This window comes from Athene noctua, chromosome 1 (assembly GCF_965140245.1).
Source record: "Athene noctua chromosome 1, bAthNoc1.hap1.1, whole genome shotgun sequence".
Taxonomy (NCBI): domain Eukaryota; kingdom Metazoa; phylum Chordata; class Aves; order Strigiformes; family Strigidae; genus Athene; species Athene noctua.
In genome coordinates, this window is record NC_134037.1 from 92,645,832 (window position 1) to 92,669,308 (window position 23,477).

Genomic DNA, 23,477 nt, shown 5'->3' on the forward strand with positions numbered 1-23,477 from the left:
CCATTTAGGAATCTTAAGACCATATTTTAAACTCCAGTTTTAGTTCCTAATGAGAGAGGTTTGAAATGATGGGAGAAACAGCGTAAATTTGTGGTGGAAAGAGACCAAACAGCTGAGGATCCCATCACTCCTTCCTGATGAGCAATTCAGAATCTGCATGCTATTAATAATGCTGATACTTTAACTGCTAAGATGTTGAAGAAATTCAGAACTTGAGGTTTCCTAGGAACGTTGGTTCTGTCTCTGGCCTTCTGTCTTACAGGGTTTCCCATAACACGCTAAGCTGGGAAAGGGATCAGCATTTTTTCTGCAGAGAAACGGAAACTTTTCTCTAAACCGTTACTGCCTCAAAACGCTAACTGTACGTGTACACAAAACACTTTCCTATTAACATGCACTTTGCTTCTTCATAAGAGAACAAACCAGTATCATTATGGCCTATGACAGTACACTTGGGTGCAGTGCAGGGTAAAGAACATACTCCTTGTACTGGGGAATGCAGCCTGCCTTTGATAACCTTGGGATGAATAACATGGGATTGAAAAAGGTAAGCGGGATGGTACAAGAACAACAGAAATGGCATGGCTGCAGCTTTGGGCCAAAAAGGCTTTTAGAGCTAAAGAGAGGCAGGTCATCTCTTCACCACAGTGCAAACAAGCATGAATCCCAGAAGGGGTAAAGACAAGGGAAAACTGAAGAGGAAAAGCTGAAACAGGTGCTGCAGGAGGCCACAGTGCGAAAGAGCGCAAGAGAGAAACTTGAGTTAAACCAACTGTGGCACAGTGCAGTCATACACAGAGGTTTGAAACCCAGCTCTGAAAAAGAAGAACCACAGAAAGGGTTCAGAAGACGCAGGGATGTGTGACCTAACTGGGACAAGGTTTTGAGGGCATTGCTGTAAAATGTTGCCAGCTGTTATTATAGCAAATGAATCCGTGTCTGTCTTGTTTTGTCCTCAGAAACGTTTGGGTGGATTTTCTTCAGCTTCAGCACATGGAATCACACACATGCATGCCCACACACATGTAATTTCTGAACTAAAAAGAAGTATGAGCAATGTCATCCCTTGAGTGTCCCTTTTAAAAAGTTTAAAACCACTTAAATTAGGTTCCTAAATGAGAAAGTAGTCTCAAGAGTACAGCTGGTAGATTAAAGGTAGCGTGGAGTGCATTCACGCAGGAAAAATAATTGAATAATTGCGAAGCTGGAAACATATCCAAAGAAGCCAGGATTTATTACAGAATTCTTTTTTTCTTTTGCTTACACAAACTTTATAATAGCTGTTTTCTCTGACTGTCCTTTTGCATAAACTGGGAGCAGCCTCTGGGCTGCTCTCAAATTTACTTTGGCTTCTGCAATAGCAATTAAGAATTACTGGAACTGTGCAGTCTCTGGCCATGCCTGCAGTCCTGTCGGAGGCTGGGGCACCGAGCCATCCCGCTCCCTTGGGCAGTGGTGGGGCTGCTCCCTCCAACCACCTGCTCAGTCGGGGCCTGCTCCCAGCTGGGGGGCCAGAGGCCGGGCACCAGGAGGGACCACTTGCACGAAGTCCTTGCCCCAGCATAGCAAGCAACATCACCCTCAACTATTAAACCGACACAGAGAGGGCTTGGGTTTTGTTTGTTTGTTTGTTTGTTTGTTTTTAAATCATGTTATAGAAATCAAATGACTGAAAGGATTTTCACGGAATTGAAAATACTTTAGCAGTGAGCAATTTTATGTAAGGGCAGTATTTTCTGTGTAAGTTTTATTTCAAATAGCAGGATCAGGGTACAAACTGCTGTGTATGACCTGATGTTTCCTGCCCAGAGACATCACCCTGGCTGGGTAAGGGCACAGCAGTGTGCAGGCACGCTGAATCTTAGTCTCGACACCTTGAAATGAAAATGTTCTCTGAATTTGGGTATGCTATTTACAGAAAAGAAAACACAACTGCCCTGTGGTAAAGTGCTTCAGCATTAAAGTGCTCCAATGCTAACAATTGCAGAGAGCAAAGGGGAAAATTCTCTCACCCAGATGTGGGTATGTAAACATATTTTAAACTAAGTACACATTTATATACAATGCATTCACTGTTTACACTTATTTTTAAACACCATGCGTAATGAAAATTATGCAAATATTTATAAAAATACCTGAGCCTGGGTAAGGTATGTACCACACTTAATTTTCAGTAAATGCACATGCAATGCTTGTATGGCAGTGCCAAAGGTAACATTCTGAAAAATGACCCTTTGGTAAAACTCTCAGGCACAGAGTGTTGAGTTCAGGTACCTGCCAACAGAAACCTCTGGGAGGATGTCACTGGGAGAAGTGAAACAATACCGGGGTCTCTATCTGGATTAACCAAGGAACCTGTAAAAAATTTACCATCAGGCCAGTATTTATGGGCTTCCTAGTCAGCAATCTGCTGGACTGCCAACAGCTATTTTGAGCCCTTTCTCGTTGTGGGCAAGGCAGTTTCACTCGTATAAAACAGACGGGCAGGTGCCCTGAAATCTAGCATCAAAGGGCCCTTGGCCGCGGCGGGTTCCGCAGAGGCGCTGCCAGATGCTCCGCGCCCCGCGCAGCAGCTCCTCGCCGCTGCCCCGCCGCTGGGCGGGCGGAGCCGCCCCTGCGCCTTCGGCGGCTCGGGCAGCCTTTGCCGTTTACCCGCAAACCGCAGGGCGCGGAGCCCCGCAAGCCCGAGCGCTCCCCCAAACCGCGCCGATAATGGAGGAGAGGCAGGAGGAATGAGCGCGGCGGGCGGGCTGCAGGGCGCATCGGGGCGTCGGGGAGGTGAGGGGGAAGAGGGTTGGGCCGAAAAATCATCAGGTTTAAGCCTCTCTGCGAGCTGGCCGTGCTCGGGGGAGGGCGGGGGGTGCTGCCCACCCGGGGGCTCCAGCGGGACACTGCTGGGGTGGGGGGGCCCGGCGGGGGCCCTCCCGGCGCTGCCTGCAACGCCCCCACCCCCACAATGAGCTTTAAAAAGAAAAAAAGGAAAAGAAAGGGGGGGTGTGGGGTGTGGAACCCCGTTTATTGTTACTGTGGCTGTTTCTCGGCTGCCCCGCCCGCCTCCCGGGCAGCGCTCCGCGGTGCCAGGATTTCCCTGCAGCCCCGCCGGCAGCGCCGCCTCCCCGCCGCCCCCCGGGACACGGGGCACCGCCCCCCCGGGACACCGGCCGCTGCCGCCGCCGCCCGCGCACTGCCGGGCGCTCACAGGTGCCGCGCTCGGCCCGGGTCGCGGAGGGGTGGCCCCGCTGCCCGCTCGGCTCCGCACCGGCGGCAGGGGGGGAGGGAGGAGCGGCGGGGGAACGACCGGCAGCGCTGTAAGTCGGGGCGCGGCGTGTGTGCGGAGCGGGGCGCGGAGCGGAGCGGGGCGGGTCGGGTCGCCGAGCTGTGCGGCCGAGGCCGGTCAAGGGGCCCCGGCACGGCCCCTCCGTCCCTGTGGAGCGGCAACGGGGCCGCACCGCGCCCGCTCGGGGGCAGGGAGGGAGGCTGGGCGGGAGGGGAGGCATTTCGGGGTGGCCAGGGAGAGTGTCCGTTAATCCCCGTGTTTGGCTGCCGGGGGGGATATGCCGGAGCAACGCATTGCTGAGACCCTCCCGGGGTGTTTCTACAGCTCTGATGGTCCGGGCTGAAATTCGCCCCTGTCATCGGTTTAAATTTTCTTCCCAGCATCTTTTGACATGCCGATTCTATGCCCTTGTCTCGGAGGCAGAAGGCATACCTGCGTCACCCTGAAACAGCGCGCGTGTGTGTGCATTTTTTTTTTTTTTGTGCGGGGTGTCCCTTTTTGTCGCGCCTTTCCGCCTGAGTTTAAAAATGCCCGTGCGCTTGAATGCGCCGCCGCTGGCTGCCCAGCCCGGGCTGGGGCTGCACCGGGGGCAGATACTGGGCTGGGAGAAAGGTGATGGCCCGGTGTGGTAGCTGGCGAACAAAGAGGTCAGGTCGCGAAGTCACGTAAGAATTTGTATTGGGTTGCTGATGAAAAAATGCGGGCAGTAGATTAATAAGAGGGACTTGGTTTATTTTCAGTTGAAATTAAAAAGAGACCAAAATAGAGGAAGTAATTAATTAGGACTTGCGTCACTGTAGGTTGTTGTTATCCTTTAAAAATAGGAAGAGGTCTTATTATGAAATGTTTAAAGTAACAAATATGATCCTGATCTCTTACTTTGCTTTGCAAAATATTTGGGGAGGGAGGCAAGGAGAGCTCCTGGGAGTGAAACTACTCTTGCATAGAGCATTGGTTTTAGGTACATATAGGTTATAAGCACGTAATATAGTTCAGCAAAGCATAAGGAAAAAGTTAGAGGCTTTAAGGTAATGAAAATATAAAGCTGAACAATTCTTAAGATGCACACTACCAGAAATCTTATAATCCATGTGCCGTGGTTCAGATGTTTAGAGGAATGACAGAGATACCAAAAAAGGCATCATGATACTCAGCGCAATTCCAGGAGCAGAATTTTCTCCTTCCCTACTGAAAAGGAAAGTGCATTTCTGGAAGCAAGTGACAGATGTGGCATCTCAGCAGCTGGCTAAACATAAAAGCATGTATCAGCAGGTGATTACTGTCACAAGGATTTATTTTTAAAGTGGCTTGTACTGAAAGGGTGCAGCCTTTTTTAGCATTACTGTTAAGATTTACTTTAGCTCTATGGCACGTTAAAAATAGTCTTCCAGCAAAAGCATTCAGAAAAGTAAGAGAAAACTCCTGTGTCTAAGGCGCTCCTGGCTTTGAACATTTGTTTTTTATTACAGCATGCAGAGGAGAGGAACTGAGCAGGTTCTTTGGTTGGTAGGATCCTACTGAAGGGGACAATTTTTCCTGGCCTCAGCACAAGCCAATGGCATCTGGGGAAGGAAACAATAGGGCCTATCTCCTCCTTAGGTTAAAGACAATCACAGTTACTGTTCTCTCAGGAGCACCTTGTGCATCCACAGAAGTGAAAATCAGGCTGCAGAACCTACCTCTGTGGTTCTACCTCTCTTCTGTGATTGGTAAAGCCAGCCAGAATCACCAGAAGGTGGCCTGGATGAGTTTTGGAAAGGAAAGAGATGGGTATCATCTAAGAGGCAGCCCAGAGCCACTCTTTCCCTGAGGCAGCGTGGCTCCGCACCATCCCTATTTGACTGCTGTGGCTAAATGTCACATTGACTTCAAAGAGGCATCTAAAACTGTTCCAAACCATTTATATCTGCTTTACTGTAACCAAAGAAAGCCAACGTTCATGGCAAAACATGTTTTGCTCTCAGCTTTTTATAATTAGGTATGCTGCTTTGGTTTATAGTCTTCTATAAGAAGTCATATGGCTTAGAAGAAATTCTGGCCCTCTGCCTAAGTCTTGAGAAATAGTTTGGGGTAGGAGAGGGAACTGGCACTTAAAAACAAATTTCCCTCTACCGTACAGAATTTGCCATCAAGTTCTCCTTCACTGCTTGCAGTGAGGCTCTGTCCCTGGGGCTGAGCAATGCTCTCTGACCAGTTCTTCCTCCTGTTCCTCACCCTCGTTGACAGAATTGCTGTGGATCTGGTCACCTGGTACCTGTTTTGACCTTTCATAATAATGTAAAACACCACAGGCTTTTGCCTTCCTGCATGCAAATTTTATTTTTTGAAAAACAAACAAACAAAAGCATCACTTCTTTGACTCTTCCCCACCCCTTATCATGATCAAGGCAGAGTAAATATGTTTTATCGAGATCTGAACCATCTCATGGAGAACTGGCTGCCTCTCCCTCCACCAGTGGCACAGCTGAACTAATTGGGTGGTCTGTGCTTGATAGACACAGCCATGCTGCAGAGACATGGTATCCCCACGGGTACAGCACTGGCAGTTGGGCTGTGGTTGGTTGGTTTGGTTGTTTTTTTGTGTGATAGCAAGGTGAATTTCCCCAATGAACTGAAGTCTGGACTTAAATGGCGATGTGGGGAGAATTGTGTTCAAGTGTAGGATGGAGGACTGTTTTAAAATTATTTCCTTTCACTGCAAAGCAGGCCAGTTACTAGCCAGTGAAAGCAGCTATCTGGTGCTCATGGATTTACTCATGGATGTGTCTGGGTAGAGCAGTGAGAGCAGATTTGAAGCATCACCTATGTAGGCGAGGGTTTTCTGTGAAGCAGGATGGCAGCATGAGGTGTAACTACCGAGTACAAGCTCAGAGAAAGTTCATGCTGAAGAAGAGATCTATTTCTAGCGCTATGGTTTCTGGATGACATACGTGAAGACAAGCATTGCTTACAATATTTTACAATGTTCTGTATTTACATTCATAATGTTATTGAGCAAAGATATTGATCCAGCATGGTGACTACCAGGGAAATGAGTGTAACAGGAGCAGCTGGAACAGGCTGACGAGAAGACTGGCTTCCTCATAGTTTAAGGGTTAAGTCAAAATGCAGTAAATGTTCAGAAAACACACTGCCAAGATAAAATGAGATGATTACAGATGGGCAGAGTTGGCCAGGGTGACAAGATATATTTATACCTTTACTCGGGTTTCATTGACATTTATGGAACTGTCAGGTGTAGAAACAAATGTTTGTCTTATGGTTCTGTCACTAGTTCAGACCACAAGAGCACAGTTAGTTAATAACTTTTGTAAGCAACTGTGAGGTGGGTTTTTTTTTTGAGAAGCTAGTGAACTGTTGAATGTGTTTTATTGATTTTTGTTTGTGTTGTGGTTTGTTGTTTGGGTTTTTTGTTGGTTGTTTTTTTTTTTTTAAAGGGGGGAGACAAGCTCTTTACAGGTCAAGCCTACATTCCAGTAGCGCATTTGAATACCTAAAGTTCTGAAAATGTGAAAGCAGTAGTTGAATACTCAAACTAAATCGTATCTTCATGACTATAATAGCTTTTAATATGAGACCATTTTACTGAAATGTATATTTAACAAAAGTGATTTGAAATACTGTTATATTTGAAATTATTCAAGTTGTGCAATACTCTTAAAACTTGATGACTAGTATCTCATGAATTCCAGGGAGCCAAGTTAAGGGTTTCAACCCCCACTATGTGTGGGACAACAACATACAATTTAGCTATGTAAATGTTGCATTCATGTTGTCTATTTGCACCTGAATAATAGAAGAAAACTTACCAAGTCTGATACACTGCTTTGATTTCTATCATAAAGGTCAACAGGGAACAAGTTAGATAAGAAATTAAATGGACTGATATAGTAAGTTATTGTGCTGGGGTTCATTCTGAATGAGCTAAGTGAACTTTTCTGTGGTTACATGTAAACATCAGCTGACCTTCTGTACAGGTACAAGTGCTGATGATGAGCTGTGGTCACTGAAACTAGGTATGACTTAGGTCTGCAAACTTGTTTAGATGCATTTAGATGGCAATTTTTTTTGTCATCTGTAGAGAACTTTCTAAAAATAAATGCTTCTTCATGGCTTTGCTGGGAAGATCTAAAATGTAGGGGTTAGTGTATTTTTTAATTCTGCCCCTTTGAAATACCAGATGTTTCAAGTCTGTTTCTCACTGTTGTGCTGTAGAAATGTTATGTGTATCTGAATATTTGTGTTGTACCTTAAACAAAGGAAACAGGTGATGAATCTTCATTCCAAATATCTTTTTCATATTAGAATATTAGACACTACCATAAAAATAGTAAATAAAAGCCAAATGTTAGTCTGAAAAATCCCTTTTTCAGTTAACTTTTTAAAAAGTCTGTACAGTAAAACAGTAAAGTCAAGCAAACCCAAAAACCTAAAGCCTGTTATGCTGGCAAAAGCAAGTATCCATAAGTTGGAAAATGCCTGTAGAAAATGGTGATATGTGTGTAAGTGCATTATTTCTCATAGCCCTCTTCCCTCAAACAGTATGTGGGGTGAATGAGGTGAGACATAACAAAAAGAGGATCTGTTTGAAATTCTGAGCTGAAGCTGAAGGTCCTGCTCTGTCATAGTCCTTTTGGGTGGTGCTGGGCAACGTTGTAACACTGATGGTGAAGGAACCAAATAATGGTTGCACAACGAATATAATCTTGGGATTTCCTAATTTTGCATTCTTTGACTTTGCAACCTTAGTGTTCCACATATGATATTTCTAATTATGGGGTTCAGAATTCTCAGTGATACTCTGCAAGGAAGATCAAAGGTGCTTTGCTGCCACCACAGTCAGCATCTATGAAGCGTTTCTCCAAAGAGGTTGTGAAACCAGCTTTCTAGCCAGCAGAGCTCTCTGTCATGATCTTCACAAGGAGCAACCCTGATACCTATAAGAGTGTGAGTAATACTGTTCCAAATCTTCAGCAGAAAGCAAAGAAGAGACAGGGAGGAGATGTTAGACAAGACTTGAGGCTTAAGTCTACTGAAGGAGAGGCTGATGGATCTTGTTGCTTTGATAAAGACCTTGTCTGTTTCTCCTATTCTAGTAAAGCTCCTTATTGACTTTGAAGAAGGTGCTTTTCTCAAGCTATAAGACTGGGTCAGGTCCTGCGTAGTAGACAGTTTTTTGTTTGGTTGGTTTTTCTAGTGCTTCAGTGGTTCACTAGTACCAGGTGATGTACAGGAATATAATGCAGTGTTGCTGGGGAGTTTTTCCCCAAATTTACATTCTTGCCGTTTTATTTTTTCCCTTGTTTCATTTCTATTGCCAAGAAGTGTATGACAGCACTAATAGATTCTCATTAAGAAAGCTTTTAAATTTTACAAAAAACAATACTTAAGTAATTTAGGACCTTAAAACCAATTTTTGGATGTTTCTCTTAATTCTGAATACTTATTAAATCTAACCTTTTAAACTGTATTAATCGATATTGTGATCAGAAACAAGTTCCATTCTTTCTTCCTTCTATGCATATCTCCAGTCCTAGTTAAATAAAGCCTAAATCTTGTGCGGTTAGATGTGATTTTTTTCATGAAGGTCTAAGTATTTTCTAGAAACTTCTAACTTTGTGGTTTTTATCTCAGTTAATATGATTCAGTGTATTTTTTTTATTTAGTTTGGCTTTAATTGTTTATGCATAAAATTGGGTAAACTGGATCTGAAACTGAGGCAAGGATTAGTCCAAGTTGTGGTGGAGCTTAAGGTGAATGTTTCTATTTGCTTTTTTCCTCCTCTTTTCTGTGCTTGAGATGCACACCATAAATATCCTGTCTTTAATGTGACAGACCACCATTAAGGAACATCATCTCGTTCAGGCACTCCTGCCACTTGTTTTAATGATTAATTCTGTTGGGGAATACTCGTCAGTATTACTTTTTGGTCTTTACTTTTGGATAATTTGATAAACTGTCTTTGGGAACTAAAGCATAGTTTCAGTTTGGTTAAAATTTGTCTCCAGAGAATGGTTAGGCCAATCTTCTCAGTGTTCATATTTCAAATGATAGCTTAATCAATTTTAGTTTTACAGGCTCTCTGTCATTTGAAGCATTTATGTGACTCATTGGTTCTTTGAGAGTATATGTTTCTTTAACCACAAAGAATAAAAACAAAGGCATCTCTGACAATAAAAGCTGTATGCCACAGTAAGGGTGAAGGAAAAAGAAAATGCAGGTTCTGCCTTTTGTAGTTTGATGTAAAGGCCAGCTATACCATTTCTCCCCAGCAGTGTGGTCCTTGCAGAGGCACTTTCCTCTAGCTTTTGCATGACTTGTCTGTATTCATTTGGAGGATCTTATGCGTCTGTGTAGTCTTTGGTGTCTCCCTTCTTTAAGGATGTGTGGCTCCCACAAATAATATTAGGGACTAGCCTCATTTAAACTTGAACAGTAGAAGAGCTACATGGTGATTTAAAGACAAGGCAAGAATAGTGCCATTGATTGTCTTGCGTGTCAGATGCAGCTCACGTGTTCCTGTTCCAGATACAAAAAATTCCTGATCTTCATCAAGTTTAAGCTGGTTCTGTGCTTGCTTATGGCTCTATAGCAGATGGTCTTGGAAGAATAACCACAGCTCACAAAAGGGTAAGATGCAGTGTATCTGGGGGACTTTTCTGTTTGGATGTTTAAAAGCCAGATGGGAATATGGAGGTAAAGAATGGAATGTTTCCATGGATAGGCTGTATATATGGCACATAGAATTGTATTTTTCTTCAGCTCAAACAATTGAGTGGAGAGGTGAAATAGGAGGGAGGTGATGCTCACAACAGTTACAGTTTTGTTGCTAAGCTAACAATATTCCCTGCCCCAAAAGATGTAACAACTGAAGAATTACCTTTTGTAAGATTATGCAGACATAAAATGACAACAACAAAATTCTTCATATACTAGGTACCTGGCCTGTGATTAGGGCTTCTCAAGCTACAATAATACAAATTTGTGGTAATACATTGCTCAGTTTCGTCATCTCACCTAGAAGTAAATTGTAGAATCTAGTCAGTTTGAAGAAAACCTTAAATGAAAGATTGGATTGTTAATGTTATCATATCTGCTCTAACTTGTTTCTTATTAATGATATGCCAAGTGATTAGTGGTACAGAGAAGTTGCACAGACTGAATAGAAAATCTATTGTTAGGAACAAGATAGTTGACTCAGACCAGTAATTTGTATGGCAGCTGCTCTATTCCTGCATGTCCCTTCCATGCTATGATTTTAGTGAGGAGGGAAGCTATATTTCTTCTGATTTTGTCTATATGCGCCCTCAGGCATGATGAATACCTGTCTCAGTCTCCAGAGTCTTTTAGATAAGATCCACTAAGGTCAACAGCAAAGACAACAAAGTCATCAATTTTATGGCAGAGTGGGCTGTACAGCTCTCTTAAAAGTACATATTTCTAGTCTGAAAGAAGAAAAGTTACAATAGCAAGAGCCCAAGTAGGTTAAGAATCTGTAGGAGTTCCTAAAGGAATTTGTGAGGACAAAAATAAAATCCACTTCTTCAAGTGGAAGCAGTGAACAATCAAGTAGTTTATGCTGCAGACAGCTTTCAGATTTTTGTCTGAGAATTAATTTCATTTTTAGTTGCAGTAGTTATTTTACCTTGAGACTACAACGTTGCATCTACTTTGGCAGAGGAATGTGCATTGTAAATGAGGTATTTTGTGGCACGGTATAACAATTGGATTGCTGGGATATGCTCTGACAACCTTATAGGAGGAAGAGACAGGAGTAGCATCTAATGAAGCAACAACAGAGAAGTTGGAAGCTTTTTGACACTGCCTTTGGTAAGAACAGTATATCCACTGAAATGTAAATTTTTAAGTGTATTCAAGTAATCTCTGAAAATACACAGATATAATCTGCATAAAACTGAAGAATCTGTAAGGAAAGAAGCAGGCTTCAGTGCCCACATGAGCAATCTAAGCATGAAATTATCATAGAAACATATAATAGTTTGGATTGGAAGGGACCTTAAAGATCAACTTGTTCCAACCCCCCTGCTGTGGGCAGGGACACCTTCCACCAGACCAGGTTGCTCAAAGCCCCGTCCAGCCTGGCCTTGAACACTGCCAGGGAGGGGGCAGCCACAGCTTCTCTGGGCAACCTGTGCCAGTGCCTCACCACCCTTGCAGTTAAGAATTTCTTCCTTATATCTAATATAAATCTAACCTCTTCCAGCTTAAAGCTGTTACCCCTCGTCCTATCACTACACTACCTGATAAAGAGTCCCTCCCCACCTTTCCTGTAGTTCCCTTTAAGTACTAGAAGGCCGCTATAAGGTCTCCCCAGAGCCTTCTTTTCTCTAGGCTGAAGAACTCCAGCTCTCTCTCAGCCTGTCCTCATAAGGGAGGTGCTCCAGCCCCCTGATCATCTTCGTGGGCCTCCTCTGGACCCACTCGAATATGTCTGTGTCCTTATGCTGGGGGCCCCAACATAAGGAGACACTAAGCTGCTGAATTTTGCAAAAAATAAACAATTAAAACACCTTAAAATTGACTGTCCTGGAAATTCACAGTGACAGAAAGGGACACATTCCCAGACACAAACTTGAATGTCAGGACTAGCTTTAAACATACAGAAGTGCCAGAACTTTTTAGCAAGGCTGTGGATTTTGATGCATGGTATATGCATAGGAGTAAAGGACATCACCGTAGAGCAGGGGAATAGAAATACATAATTTTGTTTTGTTTCATTAGAGAAACAGTTTAAAAATTTTGGTTAAAATTCTCCCACCTCTTTCTAAGCCTCTGAATAAACAAACATATACAGATTGCTGCAGATGAAGGATAGAAAATGTTGGTTTGAATGGCAAAGTCTGATATTTATAAACAACTCTGAAAATGAACTTTAAAGTGGAAGCTTCCAAGACATCTGAAGGGTAGGTGGATGTGTTAAAAAGGCATCATCTAAGAAATTGTGTGTATTCTCTCTGTAATAAAACAGTGTGGTATCTGTGAAGTAGGAGCAGCTGTCTCTGAATGTGTACATTAAAGATCCTTGTCTGAAATGGTACCAGATAATTTCTCAGGTGCTCTGATTCAGTGTGTTCTTTCAGTCCATCTGGTGAGGTAGCTGTCAGTAGTCATTGGGCTTTCTGAATCTCAGAATTTGTACTTCTTGGGTTAATATCCTGAAAGTACAAATGTGGTCCCGAAGTAAAATTTTATAGTGTAGGAATATAGAAACATATAGGAAATGTAGCTCGAAGAAATAATAGTTATATTGTCAAATTCAAGAGTTATGTCAGTTTCTCTTGAATAAATGTGAATGAAGCCACATCTCATTTGTTCATTATGCTTTTCTTCAAAACTGAGTATCTGAAGTTGGATATTGGATTCTGCTCAGTCATGGATTTGAGAGACCCTTGTTAGAAAGCTGTACTTTAAAATGTTTAGTTTTCCTTGTTCTTTTGAATAGGCTAAGTTGCTGTGAAATATGTGCCCTTCTGCTTGCAGAGCATCAGAGGAGAAACATCTTTTAAAGCTTGCAGATCTCAAACTGTTCATGGCAATCTGACAGCAAAGAATTTATTCAGTTCTCCATGCAGGATTTGAAATAGTGTCATATCTTTTTTTTTTTTTTCTATTTTGTGCTGAAAGACAAGAATTTTCCAAACACAACAGTTTGGATGAGAGCTCTATTTTGATAACTTCCAGGGGATTTGCCCTTTCAACCTTCATAATCATCTTGATGGCCAAGAAAACATAATCTGTGGACAAAAATGTTCTAAAAATTTGGTATGGCTTTCCCTAGATAAAAATGCTTTTCAAAATATTTAATTCTTAAGAGAAATATAATGTATTAGAGAAAAATACTGTTCATATCTTGAATGAAAGAACCCAGAACAGACCATTGGGAACCTGTCTGTGACAAGTTGTAGGCCTTTCCTGAATTGTTACTCAGTTCACTGTCAGTATGACTCCTGGCTCTGCCTGAATGCCAATGAACGTTTTTAGAAAATAATTATTCTTTTTTAAATAGAAATCCAAATAACAGAGAATTCACCACAAACCTTGATAAATTGTTCCTGCTATTATGAAAAGGTACATTTTCTTTCTTACCTTGCTTAGCCTAGTTTCAGTCTAGCAAACGTGATAGTATCAGTATTATGGCTCTCCTAAAACCCTCGTTTGTTTAGTGGCATCCTCCTGGAATTGTTCCTACTGGCCTGGACATGGTGATGGCCAAGTAGAGTTGCTGGACCTTCCCTTTCTCTTGTCAGTGCCCTCTTATGTAGCAGGGAATTGCAGCAGCCCTTTGTGATTACAGCACAAGAGGATGAGGTTCAGCTGATTATCTCTTCTGACCTGCAAAACTCATTACTGTTTCTGAGCACAGTCTTCCCTCCTGAAAGTGAGGCCTATGTGATTTAGTCTTAAATTTTAATCTTGAATGCATGACTTCAGCTACTGTTAAAACTCAAGTGTCTTGCTGATGTTCAGATATCAGCTAATCAAGATAATTCTCTTCCTCTCATTTCCATTGTCTACCTGTTAATTTTCCTTTTCTCCCTCTGATTCCCAGTCCTCTGGTGCAGGTCATTTTAGGACAATACTCCAACCGAAATGGATGAATTAAAGGCAAAGAGTTTAAGAGCATCCACTGGCAATGCAGGTTGAGAGTCTTTCTGCTGAGCAGAAAGCCCACATGAGTCTGAATGCCCGGGGTGGGGGGGGGGGGGAAGCCACAACTTCTGTTTGTATCATCAATCTGATTTCTGATTTGTGAGTAGCACTACCTTTTACAGTGTACAAACAGGGAGAAAATCCTATGGAATTAGGCATCTTAAGCTGGTATATAAGAAATCATAATTGGTCTACTCTGAGATTCCGTGACAGGAAAAAAGAATATTAAGTGGGTGTACTGGAAGAGGAGCTGTGTATATTGAGTGAGGAGCTGTGTATATTGAGTGTTGTACAGACCTATCCTTCCATTGCAGATGCACTGGTTTTGTTATCTTGTCACCTATTTACTAAAGCAAGAGTCCTGATTCTGATCTGATTTGCATTAGTTACATCCTCCAATAGTTACACTGATTTAGTTATTGCTAACCTGGTGAGAGAAGATGTGGACTAAGTGACTCACAAAGTTAATGTTGGTTGGTTTTTAAGCTATCGGGAAAGTGCCGTTAGTAGCTGTTAGCTGCTACAGTGTTTCAACATGTTAATTTTGCTTAATTCCTTCTTCTTGCATTTAATACTGGAATATTCTACGAAAAAGAACAGAAATAGGAGTTCATTGTACTTCCTGGGGTGAGGGGTTGTTGCTTTCCAAATGCAGCAATACTAAGATGTTCATTATATTGGTAAACTTTGTTGTGCTCTGCTGAGGACATGAATGCTCCATTTGACCAAGGAGCAAATGGCTATTTCCAGATGCCTAGTAAATGATAATGTTTCAATGGAAAGCCCAAGAAGAGTGTTTCAGTGTCTGGAAAAACATGTAACAATTTTCTGTATCTTCACCTGCATAAGAAGGGTCACTAGCAAGAGGTATGAAGGGTGTTTTAATATTTATTAGGCTTAATCAAGTTCTAAAGCAGCACTTAGTTCATCTTGTTGGATATCAAGTCACTGAGAATGTAACAGCCAAAATGCAAGGCAGATTATGAGCCTCTCTGGACTTTTAAGATAATCACAATACTTTTGTTTTTAAAATTGAGATTTCACTTTAAGATGTAATACTCTTTCAATTTGTGTTGGTACCCTGGGTGAAGCTACCTGCCTTGTTTCAGACAGTCTGAAAGCTCACTCTGGGAGGTGTGAACTTTCTTAAGCAGCAGCCACTAACCTGGTGACTATTAAAAGTTAACTGTTCTACTGCAGGCTGCTAATATCTGGAGCGGTTTGGTTTACTGATTAGGTGCAGATTTTCTTCTTTTCATTGTTGTTTGGACCTTTCTTCCCATGATGAATTGTCTCTACCTTTCCACTTTTGTTCTCTGAAGTGAATGGATTATGATCTTTTCAGGAATGGCAAGAGTATAAAAGCAGTGTCTGTGGCAGGATTTTTGTTTAAGAAAAAAAAATATGTATTGGAATTATTGTAGGATAACTGATATTTAGTGTTCTGAGAACTTAAACAACTACAAAATTCTATTTTCCCCAAGGATGTGGTTTAACTTAAGAAGCATAGGACTATAGCAGTAGGGAAGTTGATGAACTATTTCTAACATGGATCTTTGTATCTGGCTGTGAACAATTTAATGATTTCCTCCAGTAAGGATTTCCTTGGGCTCCTTCCTTGGAGCACAAATATGCTGCCCCACTGCTTCTGCAGCCAGAAGGAGCATACCTCTGGTGAATCCAGGTAGCGCCCACGTACAGAGGAAAAGAAGGAATGCCAGTTTGGTAATATCATCTTCCTTCTAGAAGTTGCTGTAGCTGCCTTTGTCTGGGACTGTGTTTCAAAAGTATTTTTGTTATGATATTTCTATTCCTTCCCATGTGAGCTATATCCAGAGAATCTGTGGAACAGACACTACATTAATTTCTTCCTGTCTAGTACTAAGCAGCAACACTGAGATGTTGATGCCCTCCTCGGATGCAAGTTCCCTCTTAAATTTCTTGAGTGTACTGTCTCTTTTGACCATGTGCTCTTCTGTAATTCAGGGAGCCAAAGCCGGTTGCTTACCTGTTTCTATAGAGATTATCTCTGTGGAAAGAAAGAGTCTGGACTTTCACAAGAGAAGAGAGGACCACACTGTGCCTTAAATGACTGCAGTCCTAATGCATTGATACAGTATTATATGGGGGATTTTTTTTTTCTTGATATGGTTTGAATTTGCATTCAGGACAAAGCAGTTGACCAAAGTAATTGGCTTGGATTCTGACCATCTTTCCATTGTTCTTGTTTTCTGAGTTGGTGGTTTGGTTTTTTGTTTGGGGGGGGGGGGGGGTGTGTTTGGTTTTTTTGTTGTTTTTGTTGTTGTTGTTTTGTTTGGTTTTGGTTTGGGGTTTTGTTTGTTTGTTGTCTAGAGTTTGAACAAAGGTCAGCATTTTTTGTCAGCATTACTGCTCAGATGTCCTGAGCTCTACAAGGTGTCACCTTTTATTAAATTTCCAAAGGATGGTAAGCCACACTAAGCAACATATCACTCCTCCCATGACTTGAATTCTTACTCCCTGGAGCTTGCAGAAACCATTAGAAATTTGCTTTAAATAGCCTTCCGTAAAGGCAGACGTTCATCTTACCTACTTATTAAAGGATTAAGCAAATAAATGTGCCCTTTACACAGGAAAGTACGTTCTTGAATTATGTTCCTTTATTTTTCTGCCTACACGCCATTGCCTTCCATACCAGCTGTATGAATTAGTACATGAAGGACTTGCAGCATGTGGTAACAGCTTATTCTTGGTCAAGAGAGACACGCATCCATGCCTGAAGGGATTGCTGCACCTCATTTCTGTGCTGCTAGAGTTGTATACATAAGACATGTGATGACCAAGCAAAGTTGTAACAGTTTAGCACCAAGTGTCACAATGAAGTGTAAGAGCTTGATATATGTGGACTCTGTTCCAGAACTAGCTTCTCTCTGATTTAGTGCAACCTAGATAAAATACAGGCTTAGTATATTTGGCTGGTGTTAGTTTAGTCAGACCTAAACATAGCTTTTGCTTTGTGCAACTGATTGTTTCTCCTACCTGTCCCTCAGTACTCTGTATCACGTGAGGGGGAAAATGTCTGAGATTCCTAAGAGGTAGGCTGAAGCATTACTAAAAAGCCAGGTTGTTGTTAAATTCAGGTTGAATTTGGCTGTCAGGCACCTGGTATAGGTCTCCTCAGTACCCTGGGAGAGGAGTGCCACTGCTGATCAGTCTTAATTCTACAGACAATGGTTTTGGCAATGGATTATATATTTAATGGTCGACTTCAGGATCTCTCTTCCCTTTGTTTTGATCTGGCATCAGAAGTAGCATAAGGAACACAGTGACTGGTGCTGAGGAGCATGTTTAGCAGTTAGTTGGCTTTTGTAAAGGGTCGAGTGAAAGGGACCTGCAAATGCAAGGCTCTGCTTCTGAAGTAGGAGGGAGGGAGAGGAGTTGACTTGCTGGACTCGGTGATCTTAAAGGTCTTTTCCAAGAAGAACCTGAATGGTTCTATGATTCTATTTGGCCTGTGAGGGCTGCAGAGAGGTGCAGCTGGGTGTTGTAATCTGTGTTACCTAACGTCTAGCCTAGTTTCTGTTGAAAGATCTGATTAATTTTGGGGTTTCATTAATGTGGGTTTTGGAACAAATTAAATGTGACCAAGGTTCCATCAAGGATCTGAAATTTGTTTTCTGCTGAAGAACTCTTTATACAAATGAACACCAATTTGCATCATTAAGCACACGTTTCATTCAGGCTGCCCAACAGGATTGAACACAGACAGAAATTGCCTCTTGCAATGTCTTTCTTGGTGACCACCACTTAGGCCCAACTCGTGCTTTGGCTTGTGTGTGTGTTCTTTTACAGCCTTTCTCAGGAGGTGATAATTGTTTTATAGCAGTCTGGGTTTGCTGTGATCCCCTTGAAAAAGGCCATGTATCTAGTATGTCTTTAGATACTAACTAGCAATTGGATATTCCCCTCTCACTCCCTGTATTCCCCAGGGATTTACAGTGTTTTAAGGTGTGTGAGAGAGTTTGTTGAGGTAGGAGAACTCAGCATAAAAAGTTGTGACTTGTTTCTTGCAACAAAGGCAAGTTGTTGTTTTGGCTGAGTATGGTATTACACCACTGTGTTTGTCAGTGTCGATTTATGCCAGGCTTTAAATAGGATCCTCTGCAATGAGTTTGTTTTCTGGTAGTCTGTAATCCTTTCAGGCTAGCTAACATTAACGAGCGGCAGCATTACTGTGGCTGGTTTTCTTTTGATCATGCACAGCGCTAGTCAGGAAATGGGTGAGGAGCATGAGTCATGATTACATTACCCTAATGTGACTGCCTACTAGAAGTTTTCTTTTTGCTGCCAATATGCTTTCCCTTGACACTACTTCTGAAAACAAAATGTCCATTTTGGAGCACTTTGAAATATTGACCATTAAACAGAGGGATTTATGTTCTCTTGCAGTCTCAAGGCAAAGTTCTAAAGCAGGAGACCCTGCAGAGTGTAGAGAGAACATGAACGTCTGCAAAATGCTTTTCCAAAAAGCTGCAAAGGACAGGACTTGACTTGCAGTACATTAGGTCTGTTTGGGTTCATTGGATACAGCATGTTTCCCTGACCCATTTAATTATTCTGTCACGTTGCCTGCACATGCAAGCTTGAGATCCAGTCTTCTCTGTATACAGATGTTGTCATCTCACTCACCATTTGGCTTAAGCTGTATCTTAGAGCTGTACTTATCTCTTGAAATATGGCTGCAGTAATGGGAAGATAGGTGCTGAATACTGGCTGAGGTAAAACCCAGAGTGCTGAGAAGGTAGCTTTAGTGGGATTTGAAACAGCAGTATTTCAAACAGTTTAATTAAAGACATGGGGTTTAGAGTTTGATTAACAGCTGATACTTCTTTCAATAAACTAGCTTTAGCACTGAATCGCTACTCTGCCACTCTGAATATTCAGACGGCATACCTCTGCACAAGTGCTGAGTATATTAATTTCTTTCACATTAAGCTGATTAACTCTGCCTGGTTTTAAGAGCAGTAAGTGAAATATGACTTGGCACAGAGAGTGAACGCATTCTGATACTATTTGATATATTCCAGAAAAAAGAATTCTGATCAATTTAGTACAAGCAACTCAAGTTAACAGAACTGAGCATCTGTGGCAGAAAGATCTCAGGAGGAAGTGAGGACCCCTTTGCTGCTGTCCAGTGTAATGCGTCCCCATCAGCAGGGTCATGTCACAAATGTCACTGACATGCTGCAGAGCAGAGCCAGAATATTACATGTCTTTCAGTTGTCACTTATTTCTTCAGATTCTTACCTCTGCTCAAATGGTGCCTTCACATAGCTGAGTTGTTTTGTTAGGAGTATAGTATAAACTCACAATGAAGATATAATTTCTATTTTTTTCCTTTTGTTTCATGTAAGGGTTATAAGACAGTTACTTTAGTTGTATTAACAATCTACTTTGAATTGCGTATAGATAACAAAATTTTAGAAGTCCTATTTACCGCATGATTTTATCCTCATTCCTTAAAGAGGACATGAGTTGTATCAATAAAGCAATTTAGTGATGATTTTTGTAATCCATTGAAGAATTTCCTTTCTTTCATCTACCCCAACCCCACACTCTTTGATCTCATCTTGATGACCATTAAACTCTCTGAAGGAGGCAGAACTTCAACAGGGCAGAGGATTCATCCTTTTTCTATGTAATAAAACAAAATTCCTGTGCAAATTTATGTTTTTCTATAGCTTTGTACCTCTACCTCATTGTTAGTCTTTGCATATAGAGGGCTCTTTGGTTTTCAAGTTTGTTTTAAACCTAGTTTATCAGCCACTTCAAGATGGCAAATACTTATTCCAAGTGAAAAGCTTTGAGAATTGAATGATAGGATAACTGATGATCATAATATTCCTATGTCACTTGTGTGCTTCAAGGAGATGATAAAGAATATTTGACTTACCAATGAAGGGTATTTGAGAATTGGAGGTGGGGAGTTCAGGATAGAGTGTGGGGGATTTTGGGGTTTTGTTTTTTTTTTTCTATTGGGATTTTGCAAGATGCTTTTATTTTAGATTGCCTTTTATCAGGAGCTACCAGTTAAGGAAATGTTAAGCTAGGGATCCTTTTTTAAAAAATAGTAATAATAATAACTTAACTATAGTTGGAAAAAACTCATTTCAACATGACAGCAGCCTTGGGAACCCTGAGGCAGAAGCTAGTGGAGCTACTAAGCCGTTTTTGCATCAGAAGTTAATAAAATCTGGATGTAATTCCATGGACGTTTTTTCTTGCAGAAGAGTTGGTAAAGAATTGCCCACCCCTTCTGATAGAACTCCTTGCTCTAAGTGTGATGTTTCACAAGACAGCTAAGCTATTCAAATGACTTGTTGCAACTGAAAGCAGCAGTCTCGCTCCTATCCTTGTGATCTTACCGACCTTTCCTAGTTAGTTTTTACACAGTTCAGTGTGCTGAACTGGCTTATAAGGGGTCAAGTGTGTGCACACAGTAGGGAGGAAGGGGAGAATGCCTTTGACAGCAACAGTTATATTGGGCTTGAACTCTCTCGAGGCATTGCCATCAGTTGCACTGCAGCTGTTGATAAGCCTTTACTGTAAACTGAGTTAGTGGGGAGAATTGCTGCTGTGAACAGTTTGCAGTGTGGCTTGTAGGTCTGCCAGCCCACAGAGGGTACAAGGATGCAGCGCAGAACTGGGAACCAGCAGTCAGGAGTGAGGAATCCAGGGTAGGAACTTCTTAAACCATCTTTGAGAGCAGAGCTGGGTTGGGGAACTACACCCTCTGTGTCAAAAGAGAAAGACATCTATGCTAACCTGCTTAGAATTACAAAGGGTGTGGATTCATAATCCACTTAGACTGATATGAGTGCTGTCTGACATCAAAAGGGACAGTACTGCCTGCCTCAATCCACATCTTCCCAAGTTCTTCCATACAGCAATACTGGCACTTACATGAACATGCCTTGAGCGTCATCAGGCAGCTGCTTTGGCTAAAACTGTTCCTTTCTTGTCCCTCAGCAGATGAGATTTCAATCAGAGCAGTTACCCAATCTTTAGGTGGCACAAAGGCTCAGGTTATAGGGTTTAGGTTTTTTGCCCCCTTTCACAATGGTTTTCCTTTGGCCTAAGAGAATTGATGGACAGGCTTTTAAGCCTCTCTGTCTTGTGGCTTATGAGTTTATGGTCCCCAGCTATTTGCTCATCTGGTCTGCTGGCTTTGTAGGAGGAAATGTGTGACTATGCTTCAGTGCACAGTCTGTCTGATGTAGCATAACCTCACCTTCACCGGCTGCATGAGCTAAGGTGCTAGACTTGCTACTGAAATGTACCTGTGCCTAAATCTGCCTGGTCTTGCACTCACCCAGTTTTTAAAAGCCAATGATAAAGGTGAACTATATGGTATTAAATATGTACGTGCAAATGTACCAGTCAACAAAGCTAAGGAGAAGGTAATAAAGAGGGACCTGTTTCAGTCCATGGAGGACAACAACAGAATATAGTGAACTCATTAAATTCCTGTCTCTGAGGAAGAGAAGAAAAAAGGTTTTTATTATTCTAGAAAAGATGCTACCTTTTCAAAGCTGAAAGCAAGTTGTGACTGAAACCTGTTGGAAGGTGAAAAATTGCCTGATTAAAAAAACGACAGGAATTATTTAAGACATTCTAATGAGTGGTAAAAAGCACAACTGCAAAAACAGACTCTATAAGGCATTTGACTTAATATTGCATCACAGCCAGATTTTTAAAACATTAGTCCTCTTCAGTGTCAACAAAGCATGTATTAAAAACATTTGGAATCTCAGAGTAAATGTCAGGAAGAAGCCAGTATCAAAGAGGGATGTATTTCTATTGAAATAATGCAGGGATTTTTTTTTTTTTTTTTTTTGTACAGCATGGGGCTGCACCGTATTTTTTATGAGCAGCCTGTAAACAAGTGAAATATGTGTAAAATTGTTGCGGTACAAATTTGCATGTGATAAGAGATTGTTGAGGAAGTATATTGATGAGGAAGATGGAGAAACCTCATATGATTTGCTGATTGACAGCTTGAGCACATTCAAATAAAATATTTTCTCTTTCTGAAGTATGGCCTTGCTTTTTATCCTAAAGAATATAAATCCATCTTATTTGCTGGAGGAAGCTTAGAAAGTTTTTTTTTTTCTTCCTAAGGAATAGAGTCTTACCAGACAAACGGTGTCATGTGAGCACTGCCATTGGCTGTGCTGGGAAAATTTGTCAATTGAATGAATATATGTGTATTTTCATCCTAAAAATTAGAATGGGGATGCCCACTCCGAACCAAGAAATAGTAGTGATAACAAATTTCTACTTCTGCCAATATAGTTGATTCTGCTTGAAGAATTCTGGTTTTTTGTTACACCAGCACAAGAACGCTTAAATGGTTTGTAATATAATGCTACCCTGTAAATACAGGAGAAATCCTGTTGTAAGATGTTGAGGATAAAAGCAGAAATATGATCTTGTTTATAAACAAGGCAGCAATGATGGGAAGAAAGAAGTGATTTTTATCTCTGTATTTGCTGTTGGGGAGAATGATATTGAAATGATGTCACTAATTCTGATCTGCTCTGAAAAGGATGTTGGAAAATTGGAGAGGGTTCAAAGGAGAGAGACAGACACGTATTTGAAGGCTTAAAATTACTCCCCCACCATCACCACATGAGGAATTCCCCCTGTTCACTTCGATCAAAAAGGATGACTGAAAAACAACTTGGTTACTATTCAAGTACCTTAACAGGGTTGAAGGTTACTGGTTGATAAAGGGCCTTTGTAATCTCACAGTCTGATACAGAACAAAATAATAACTGTAGACTGGGGCCAGTTGCTCAAATTAAACAGCAGCCCCAAATTAAATAACTACAGCAGGTCCTTCCTGCTGTGCTGGTACAACTGTTGGAAGGAAACAATGAACTGTGAAAATTATTATTATTTTTTTTAACCAGATTGGCTTTCCTTTATTTCTTTTTCTTACAAGCTAAAGTGAAAACTCTTAAATAGGTGAACTAACTAATTCATTTCAATATAATGCACAAGTACTTTAATGGTTTAAAGCTGATGGTGTTCCCTGGTTAATATGATTTACTCTGGCTTGATCCATTTGAAAGGGTACTATGCCAGGAAAGGTGGCAAGATTTAGAGGGCTCAACAATTAAAAATCATTTTGGAAACTTGTTTTTTCTTCATTTGTGAACCTAGTTTTTATGGGGGGGGGGGAAGAGGAGGGTGCTGGAGAAGAGGAAGATACCTGGAGAGAAAGACACTGTATACAGCCTGTCTTTATCTGTGCTTACACTTAATGACAATTAACACTTCTTCAGGTGGACTGCTCACAGCTAGTGTACTATTTGTATTTGATTTACATGGGGAAAAAGTATTTATAGCAAGAGATGTAGATGTATCCCTATATGATTTTTCTTTACATTTCCCTTTCACTTTCCCTTCCAAAGATGACTGATAATTAATTACTTTGCTTTAAAAAAAAAAATCTCCCCAGCTAGTGTATAGCTGAAGTTTTCCA

General features: G+C 41.4%; 1 protein-coding gene across 1 annotated transcript in view; it reads left to right on the plus strand.

Annotated features, from left to right (window-relative positions):
• Positions 1-3,166: 3,166 nt before the first annotated feature.
• Positions 3,167-23,477, plus strand: part of CDC42EP3 (CDC42 effector protein 3) — a 28,046-nt gene continuing 7,735 nt past the window's right edge. The window contains exon 1 of the mRNA XM_074925734.1: positions 3,167-3,308. The gene's annotated coding sequence lies outside the window, so the exon portion shown is untranslated. The remainder of the gene's footprint in view (positions 3,309-23,477) is intronic.